The following is a 9,282-nucleotide window of genomic DNA, read 5'->3' as shown; positions in this document are numbered from 1 at the left end:
GCGTAAACACTGTATCACATGTTCACGCTAATACAACAGAAGTAGTTGTGCTCATGAGGGTGAAACATGTACTGCCAGGTAAGCCAAGATGAGTGAATTTAGAACCTTGGCCTGATGGCTGGGAGTGACAAGTGGGAAAATTTCTCTCATGATTGTTGACCAGGTTACTGTTCTCCATCTCAACCTGGAAATGCTTTGAGAATGTCTGAGCTGTTCAGGAATTATGCCAAACAGCCCAGCTGTCCATCCCTGCAATAAAACTAGGGGTTTTACCCCGCAAAATGGTGTCATCGTAATATTGCTTTGGAAACATGGTGCTAAATTTAATAAAGTCATTTAGTTATGCTAATATGGTTTCTTTGCAGCAGTGTGCAAATGTCTGTTATTTCTGGTTTTACCTGTAAAATTGTAAATATTCTCTTGTCAAATGTCCCAGACTAAATTGTCCTACTTTTTCATCAGAGTCATAAGTTGGTTTTTACACCTCATCTGGTATAACTAGGGTTTAGTGTGGAAAAGGACTTGTTCCACTGCTGGCTGCATAGTCCCTATTTTCCCTTCACCTTGGACCTAGCAAGCATGTGGCATAAAGTGGATTGGTTCAGCAGAAAACAAATCTGTCAAAACCAAAGTTTTCCTTTCAAATCAACCTGTTGAATTGATCTCCGTGATCACTAGATCTAATGAGAGGTGGGAGGGACAAGCACTAAAGGAAAAAAATCAAGATGCTCTTACTATTAGCGTTTTAGTTCAGGAGTTCTTGGCTCAGTGCAGAAAAACATTCTTTCTTGTAGATTCCAGCCCATTAGACCTGGCTGCTTCTCTTTTTTTCCATAATTATTTGAGAAATTACTTGCTATTAAAATAATTAAACCATGAATCTTCACATTATTTACAATTTTTCTCGTGTTATTAAACTGTAATTTGAGCAACAGATATGAACATAATTTACCCTATGATTGCATAGTTTTTAATATGTGCTTCTGCAGTGAATAACAGCTATAAAGCTAAGTGGTTTGCCCTGTTAAGTGACATGATGTCATAATATTTCTTTGAAAATATAAAATTAAGTATCATTAAATCCTATAATTATGTAGCTATAGGTTATCTTTGCTACTTAGAAAATGGAGCCGGGTAGCCTGATTCTTCTTTCTGTAGTATTCAAAGAATTCTGTCAAAACTGTACAAGAGCAAGCATCATGCTTTACAGAACATGAGATCTCCCCAGCCCTGTATTTCAGTGTAACTCACTTCTTTTGCTCTCTTTTCTTTCCAAGAACTAAGATTTTTTTCAAAATATTTGTAATAGCAAAGCAGACAACTGGTATGTTTCAGGAGTGTGTATTCTTTCTGAAATAATGAAAAAAACAGTCTATCTACATTCTAGTGTCTGTTTTTCATGTTGTTTAGAAAGATCCTCTGTAGAGCCTGATAGCCCATGACTGCCTCTCTCATGAATGATTTATACAGAAGTAGGCTCAGAAGTATGCCTGTAGATGACCTGATTCAGCTGCAAGTATTTAGGCGTTTTTTGGGCATTTAAAAATGATTCTCTTGTACACTGGATAATAAGTCTATTTGACTTGGCACCAAAATGATGTGGATTTCATAGAAGCTATTGTATAATTGGTTATAAGCTATTAGTTTTTTTTTTTTGCTTTAGGCAAATATTTACAGCTCTTGACTTATTTTGTCCTTGTCAAATTTCTGTGGGTTTTTTAAAGGTTTGATTACTTGCTGTTTCTTTTAAATCTTTACCTAGTTCTAAAATAAATGGTTACTTTTTCCCTCATTGTGAGTAACCTGATTGTATTACTTTTAATCTTCTGAAGTTTTCTGTATTTTCTAAGGCACAAGATATTTTAGCAATTGCTATAATTGTTTCCTGGCATTTTTCATTGTAGGAAATCTATAGTCACTTTTTAATTACAGATTTACCCGGTGAAGTGAAAAGTTTCACCAGCATATTTATCTCTTGCACACATATCACTGTACAGCCTTTTCATGTCAGATTCATAATTGCAGTGTTGAACAAGTTCTTACATGGTATCTGAGATTATTACCCATTGTTATGAATATGCAACAAGCTTAAAACCTAGAATGTATTTGCTTACTAACTTTATTGCAGGATTCTTTGCTCTTGACATGTATATAATATAATTTTTGTCTGGTGCTCTATGTATTATCTTTGAGAGTTTTTAGAATTAGCTATTAATTTTTTTAAAGATTATAATGTCTTAAGATGGACCCCTCTTAGGTTAGAGGGATATATAACAACACTATTTTGAATATAATAGGTGGTTCTCTGATTATGTGACATTACAATAAATATTGTGATGAATATAGTGAAATAAATGGTTTGTGCCATCTACTGGTCTGGATAGGATCTGCATTTCAGTTCAGAGGCTGAACTGTAACTTTAACTGAAGTGTACAGTGTGGTAAAAGAAGGAAAATCACCATAAATAACTAGCACAATTTTTTTGTTATGTCTTCTCTGTATTAAGTGCTAACTAAAGTTCAGTGTGCTAATTCGAAGTGCAAACTAGTACATTAACCCTTTTCCCAGCCCTCCCTTCCTAACCATGCCCCCTTACATCTTTATCCTAATTTTGATAGAGCCTAGAAATGTTTCTTGTAGGTCAGTCCTGTTTTAACAGAATTTAACAGTCGAAGTTGATGGTGTAGCCTGTTCTGTGAATTTGAATGTGGTTTGTCTAGGCATGTTCGTGGGAGTCATATTTTCTATAATAATTCATAATTACAATATATTCCATTATCACTTTTACTTATATTAATGAGTATAAAACCCCCCATGTTCTCCCTTATGGATTTTCTCTGATGTTTATTTCAGTGTTAAGCCTGGAGTAATAAAGCTGCTGGTATGGGGGGAAGTTCAGTATAGCACAGTGCATTGTTACATAAGGCCTTTTAGCTGAACCATCTTTGTATCCTACAGCCTGATAATAGGCTATTGTATTTTCTGTGATCTTTACAAAGCTCAGATGTCACATTCAATTCTGAGTTGTTTCAGTATCATCAGTGTTATTGCTTGTGTATTTAATACATTTTGTGTACATTCTGATTATAAATATTATTCTGCAATGACCTTTGTTTCTTTCATGGTTGCTTTTTACTTACCTATCTCTCAAGGGCATAAACAGTGGATCCACAAATGCTCAAGCATCCCTCTAGTTATGGTTGTTCTATACAAAGGGAGTAAATCCGAGAGAGTATTAGTGAAATAAAACTTTACACATTAGAGGAGATTGTATGTGTCAGTATCATGGTCTGGAGTCCAGATACTTCACTTGCTTACATGATCAAGGACTCATTTTCAGATGAAGTGTAGCCTACAGGATAGACACCTGGGCTAGGAATGTGGAGGCTCTGGGTCTGCTTCTAGTAAAACATTTCCATTCACTTTACTTCAGTTAACCCTGTGCGTAAGATAAGTATTTACTTAATTTGCAAAGGGCTTTTAGGTTTTTTGACTAAAAATACTGTATAAACAGCTAATAGTATCTTTTTGAGCTAGTTTGGATACGTAGTATAGCTAGTGATCTAACTGTATATAATTTGAAAAGATGGAGGGGCAGAATATTCAAAACCTTTAAATTCTAGTTAATTTGGAATTATCTAAATGTGTATGTATGTATATATACACATTATCTGCTGCAAACACAGGTACAAAAATTAATACAGTATCGGTTAACAGTTGATGTTAGATTGCACTTTAAAGCATAAATAATTTAAGCAAAAATAGTAATGATTTCAGAAGGGCAGGATTTTATCTAAGTATGAAAATGCGTATTAAATGCAATGATATAGAAAGTTATTAAAATTTTCGATTTTTTTCTTTTGGCAGATAGGTGCCTCAGTCATCTTTGCTTCTTTGTGACTGACTGTTATGCCTGGGACAATGAACTGCAGTAAGTGCCCAGTTAACATAAATTTTAATGGGAGAAGAAAATAGTTAATTATTGCGACATTATAGCTACTATGATCAGAGCAATGGCTCATACAAGTGAAGTATATAATTGTCCATGTAACTTGTTTGACATCAGTCAGGTTCCACCGTTCTCGTTCCTGTGTATAACTCTTCATAATTCTTCTTTATAGATTTTTCCCTTCAGAGTCTGACGGAATTGGCTAGGAGTTGGGTTTTTTTTATATTACTGTTAGAGGAAAAGATATCAAGTTGTGTCTGAGAGCCTGAGAGAGGCCAGACTGCTGCAGCTCCATGGCCCCAGCTCCAACCAGTAGCAAAGCTGAAAATGTATTTCCAGTAGGACTCTGGCCCATCTCACCTTTTCATTGTCTAAACCAGAGGAGCTCCTACCTCCTACCTTCCTCCTTATCCCCTCTTTAATGACTTTTCTTAATCACAGAATCACAGAATGGTAGGGGTTGGAAGGGACTGCCAGAGATCATCTTGTCCAACCCCCCTACTTGAGCAGGCACACCCAGAGCAGGGGGCACAGGAACGTGTGCAGGCAGGTTTTGAATGTCTCCAGGGAAGGAGACTCCACAGCCTCCCTGGGCAGCCTGTTCCACTGCTCTGTCACCCTCACAGGAAAGAATTTTTTTCTCATATTCAGGTGGAATTTCCTGTGTTCCAACTCATGCCCATTGCCCCATGCCCTGTCCTTGGGCACCACTGAAGAGAGTCTGGCCCCATCCTCTTGACACCCACCCTTCAGATACTTATAAGAATTGATAAGATCCCCCCTCAGTCTTCTCTTCTCCAGGCTGAACAAACCCAGGTCTCTCAGGCTTTCCTCATAAGAGAGATGCTCCAGTCCCCTGATCATCTTGGTAGCTCAATACTTTTATGGTTTTTGTAATATTTAAATTTTGGCTATGAATTTAGGTTAGATTAACTATGGTGGGAAGTATTATAGACAGTTATTTTGGGCAGGAAACTAAATCTAACCTACTTTGTACTGCTGGAAGAAAAGAACATTTCTTTACTCTGGGCACGTTGGAAACTGCTTAGTTTTGAAGCTAACTTTTACCTTCTTCAATATATTAACTATGCTTTGTCTGCAGCCTCCTGAAAATTGGGAGAAAACAGCTATAAATGATCCAAAATTTGAAGGTTTATGCAAACCTTTTCTTGCAGATACTACTGCATCACAATTATTCAAAAGTAGTGTTTTTTAACAAATTTATACAAGGGTGTTGCTGGCTTGAATTTCAAAGGGTATGCAGCTCAATCTAATCCTGTGGATTTAAAAATCCCTACACAGCACGCTTGCACCTATTCATTGCAAGACAAGACCCTTAATTTGACAGGTACCATTATTTACCTAGTTTCCAGTAAATTCCTTTCAGATGGGGAGTGCTTTTTCACTAATAATTTTATTTCTTCTTCCTAAATTACAAATATATTTTCTGTTCCTCTGCACTTCAGTCTTGCTGTCATGGATATAATTGGCAAAACTTCCAGACAGTTTATTCATACTATGTGTACGTATATTTGTAAGGTTCATTAATACAACATGGACCAAGTTTCCGTTTGAGTAAAATACCTTAATCCCTTACTTTATGGGCTGTGTCCTTGCAAAGCACAGTCTTCTTGCACATGCTCCCAACACAGGTGGATTCATGGTGGTTTCTGTTTTATTAGAGAAGCCAGGAATTGAAGCAGAATATATCCTTAGACCATCCTTTAGGAATTCAAGGAATGAAGAGAGACTGTTTATCTCCTGCTAGATATCTTCCTCTTATCCTTTCTTCTGGGTGGGCATGTTTGAAGCTTTGCTGACTAATTTTTACTTTGAGTTCTGTAATCTCTCCCTGCCCCCCACCAAAAAACCGCAAATCCAAACCCAACCCCACCACGTATAATTTCAGAAGTACAAAGCGGCTCATAAAGAACGAAATAAAACCACAATGTAGCCAGCTGCTGGCATCTTTGCAGTAGGGCCTGGGCCCCTTCCAGTCCAGGGGCACTATTGGGATGCACTCTCTGAACACTAAATAACAACAGAGGTAGGATGTTCCTAGCAATTCCATCCATTTCAAGACAATGTGGTATTAAATATTTATTTTGTGTTGTTTTTATGTTTCGTTTAACCCTACCCTCAAGTCCTTGTTTTCTGATGTCATCTTTTATTTTGTTGTTTCAGTGATGGGTCTTTGTTAGCAAAGGGATAAAAAAGTGGTACCTGTCTCTAGACAGGCTGCCTTTGTACCAGGAACTGTCAGTTTCTCGTTAATTCCAACAGCAGGGTCCCAAGGTCCACTATTGCCGTAAAAACATCTACAGAAGGATTTGTGGCACACAGCAGGCTTTCTTCTTGCTAAGACAAGTAAAGAAGTGACAACAACCAATTCCTGACCTAGATTAGTCAATGCACAGTTTATTTTGTATTGCGGGGACATAATGAAGGAGCCTAGCATGATGAAGACCAGCTAAGATACTGCAGAAGGCTATGAAGAGCCTAGTGCAATGAATCCGAATACCTTCTATCATCTAGTCATGAGGTTGAAAGACAAGTTAATCGTTAAACTTTCCTTTTGTCTTTTTTGCCTCCTTCTGTACTGACTTTACAGCCCTGCTTTTAGCATCAGTCCAAAAAAGTGATCCCAAGCTCCTCATTTGACCTCACATGGCTTCTGTTACTGCTTATACAGAAAGACTATACCAGGTCTTGCACACGCCTGGCATGGCACCACCACCGCTTTCCATGTTCCAGGACAACAGGGAGCAGGCAGCTGGCTTTTAAAGCTCAGCAAACTCTCTGAGTCAGGCTTTGGTCTGCTCCTACAATTTATAACCTTGATCTGGGAGCTAAAAGGAGCTTAGCACAGAGTCCAGCCCTTTGCGGAAGGCTTGTTATGTTAGAAGGTGAGAGAAGGAAAGGTAAAGGATGACAAAAGACTGAGCATTTGTTCAAAGCAGACATCTGATTGTCTTCACCTGGACTTAAGAGCAAAGCACTCGGCACAGTATGAACAGCGTATGCAGCCCTGTTATTCCCATGGCTCTGCCCCTCTTCTGGCTCCCCTCTCTTTATGGTGGGGCTAATAGCACATTGAGCAGACACTGGCTGCTGTCCCGGGGGGTCTGACAGGATAGGGAGCAGGAGATGGATTTTTCGCATATCAGAAGAGAAGGTTTGGTGACAGGAAGAACAGGAAAGGGTGAAGTAGGTGTATCCTTCCTTCTGAAGTTGTCTTTAAAAAAAAAAAAGTGCATGAGGGGTTATTAAAAAAAACCAAAAATGTTATGTGGATTTAAAATATTTCTACACCCCTCAGTAGTGGTCTCTGTATTTAGGGCTCTGATTTGCAAAATCAGTTACAGGTCTGCATGTGCCAATTAAGAGATTCGACTGAAAAGAGGCATGTTGTCAGCGTGCTCTGTGGTCATGAGAAAATAGCTGGCTAAGAGCCTGATTTGCCTTGCTGTACAGTAACTGCAACACAAACTTCGCTGGAAACTCTATCAGTCTCTTGTTTGCAGCAGGAACTGTGTAGCAAATAGCCTCACTTCCGGATTTCATCTCCTGTTTCAATTCTTTCACTTGCTTTTTGTCTCATCAACTTTCCTCCTCCTGGTCCCCCCGGTTTTAACCTTGCACAGAGACCGCGGCGGGCTGCTGGAATGCACATAAACACGGCACAAAGACGGGCTGCGCTGCTGAAAGGTCAGGCCAGCCTGGCGGCACACAATGAGGAGCAACAAGCAGGCTGGGCAGTGGAAATTTACAGCCCTTAGCTGGGCTGCAGATCGCTTCTCTTGCAAGAAAACTGCCCTGCTCGTTCAGAAATGTGATACTTTCTGAAGAGATTCAGGGTAGAAAAGACTGAGTGCTCTTGAAAGTGGTGTTGCCAAGGGCTGTTTTCATCTGAGGAGAGGAGGAGACTTTGGGGTTATCATATACTTTTAATAAAGGAAATTTGCTTTAATCACCCTAATCTAAATCTGCCATTTATAGTGTCAGATTCTGCAAACGTTTGTGTTCTTACCATTAGTTGTTCACTCAAAGGTATCAGGATCTTAAGCATGACAATTCTGCAGAAAAATTGTAGCAAGTGTGACTCAGTATGAGAAAAGTGATTTACAGAAATAGGAATGCGCTTCATTAAGAACTGACTTCAGAGTCTTTAGTCCTGTACTGTGTATTGTAGCAGAGCATACGTACGCAGTCATGCAATAATATTTGCTTGTAGCTATTTGTGTTTCGTTGGGATACAGAATGGTAATCGGTGGTAAATGCAAGTGTAAAACTGTCATTCATCCACAAGAAAGAGCTGTTTGTCAAAACTTCATTTGCTAGGCATAATACCAAATTTATGTTTCTACTTACACTAACTGCTTTAGCAGGAACTCGGTCAACGCTCTTTAATTTATTTTTACATGACATTCTAGTAACCACTATCAAAAGATCTGGGTGAAGGGTCATGACAACAGTCCAGCTATTTAGCACAGTTTTTCTGTAAACAAATCAGTGAATTGTTTGACCAGCATGAGGTAATAATTCCCCCATGCATTCTGAATGAATGCGCTACAGATACAAAGAAGTTTCATTAACTAATGTGAACCTCCAAAATGAAAAGAAGTATAGAAAAAAACCTCGTGAAATGCAACAATTGTAGCTGGAGCTGTGGGTCATGCATCATGTTTTGGGTCTGGCTGTTTGGAAAGGATGGGCTTCTCCTTATCGTAAACTGACTGTTGGTGCTTATTTTTCAGTGATATCCTAAGTCTGAACTCTCATTCTAACAGGTGTTGCCCTCTGACAGGCATGCTATGACATAATTTTTCTTGCCACAAAAAGCATGTAGTTTAAATTAATGAGGTACAATGTCCTTATTGTTCCCACTTTGAGGGGATGAGGAGCTAAGGGTCGGGCATACCAAGTGACTTTTAATCACCATCATGAAGTCGTCTGGTAGAAGCAAGCTTTAGGCTTTGTTCTGGTTCCTCAGCTGCAAGACCCTCTGCTTCCCTGCCTGTCTTCCTTTAGTTGGAATTAGTCATCCACAGCCATATCACATGGCTTAAGGGTGTAACTGCTGTGTGGGGTGCACAGACCCCAGGCATCTTCCACTACAACTATACCTGACTCACCTTTAGCTGAAGTCCTGCAGAAAGTTACCCTGGAAGATAATTTCCAATGGAGAAAGACCTGATAGCATAGGTTGAGCATTGTTTTTTTCTTTAGATGACTCAGTAGTAAGGAAGGGTTACATTTATCTATCCTTATTCTGTCAATATTATATAATACCAAAGTCCTTCCTGCAAAAGACGTTAAATTAATTCCTGATA

This window comes from Phalacrocorax carbo, chromosome 3 (genome assembly GCF_963921805.1).
Source record: "Phalacrocorax carbo chromosome 3, bPhaCar2.1, whole genome shotgun sequence".
Taxonomy (NCBI): Eukaryota; Metazoa; Chordata; class Aves; order Suliformes; family Phalacrocoracidae; genus Phalacrocorax; species Phalacrocorax carbo.
This window is presented reverse-complemented; position numbering follows the sequence as displayed.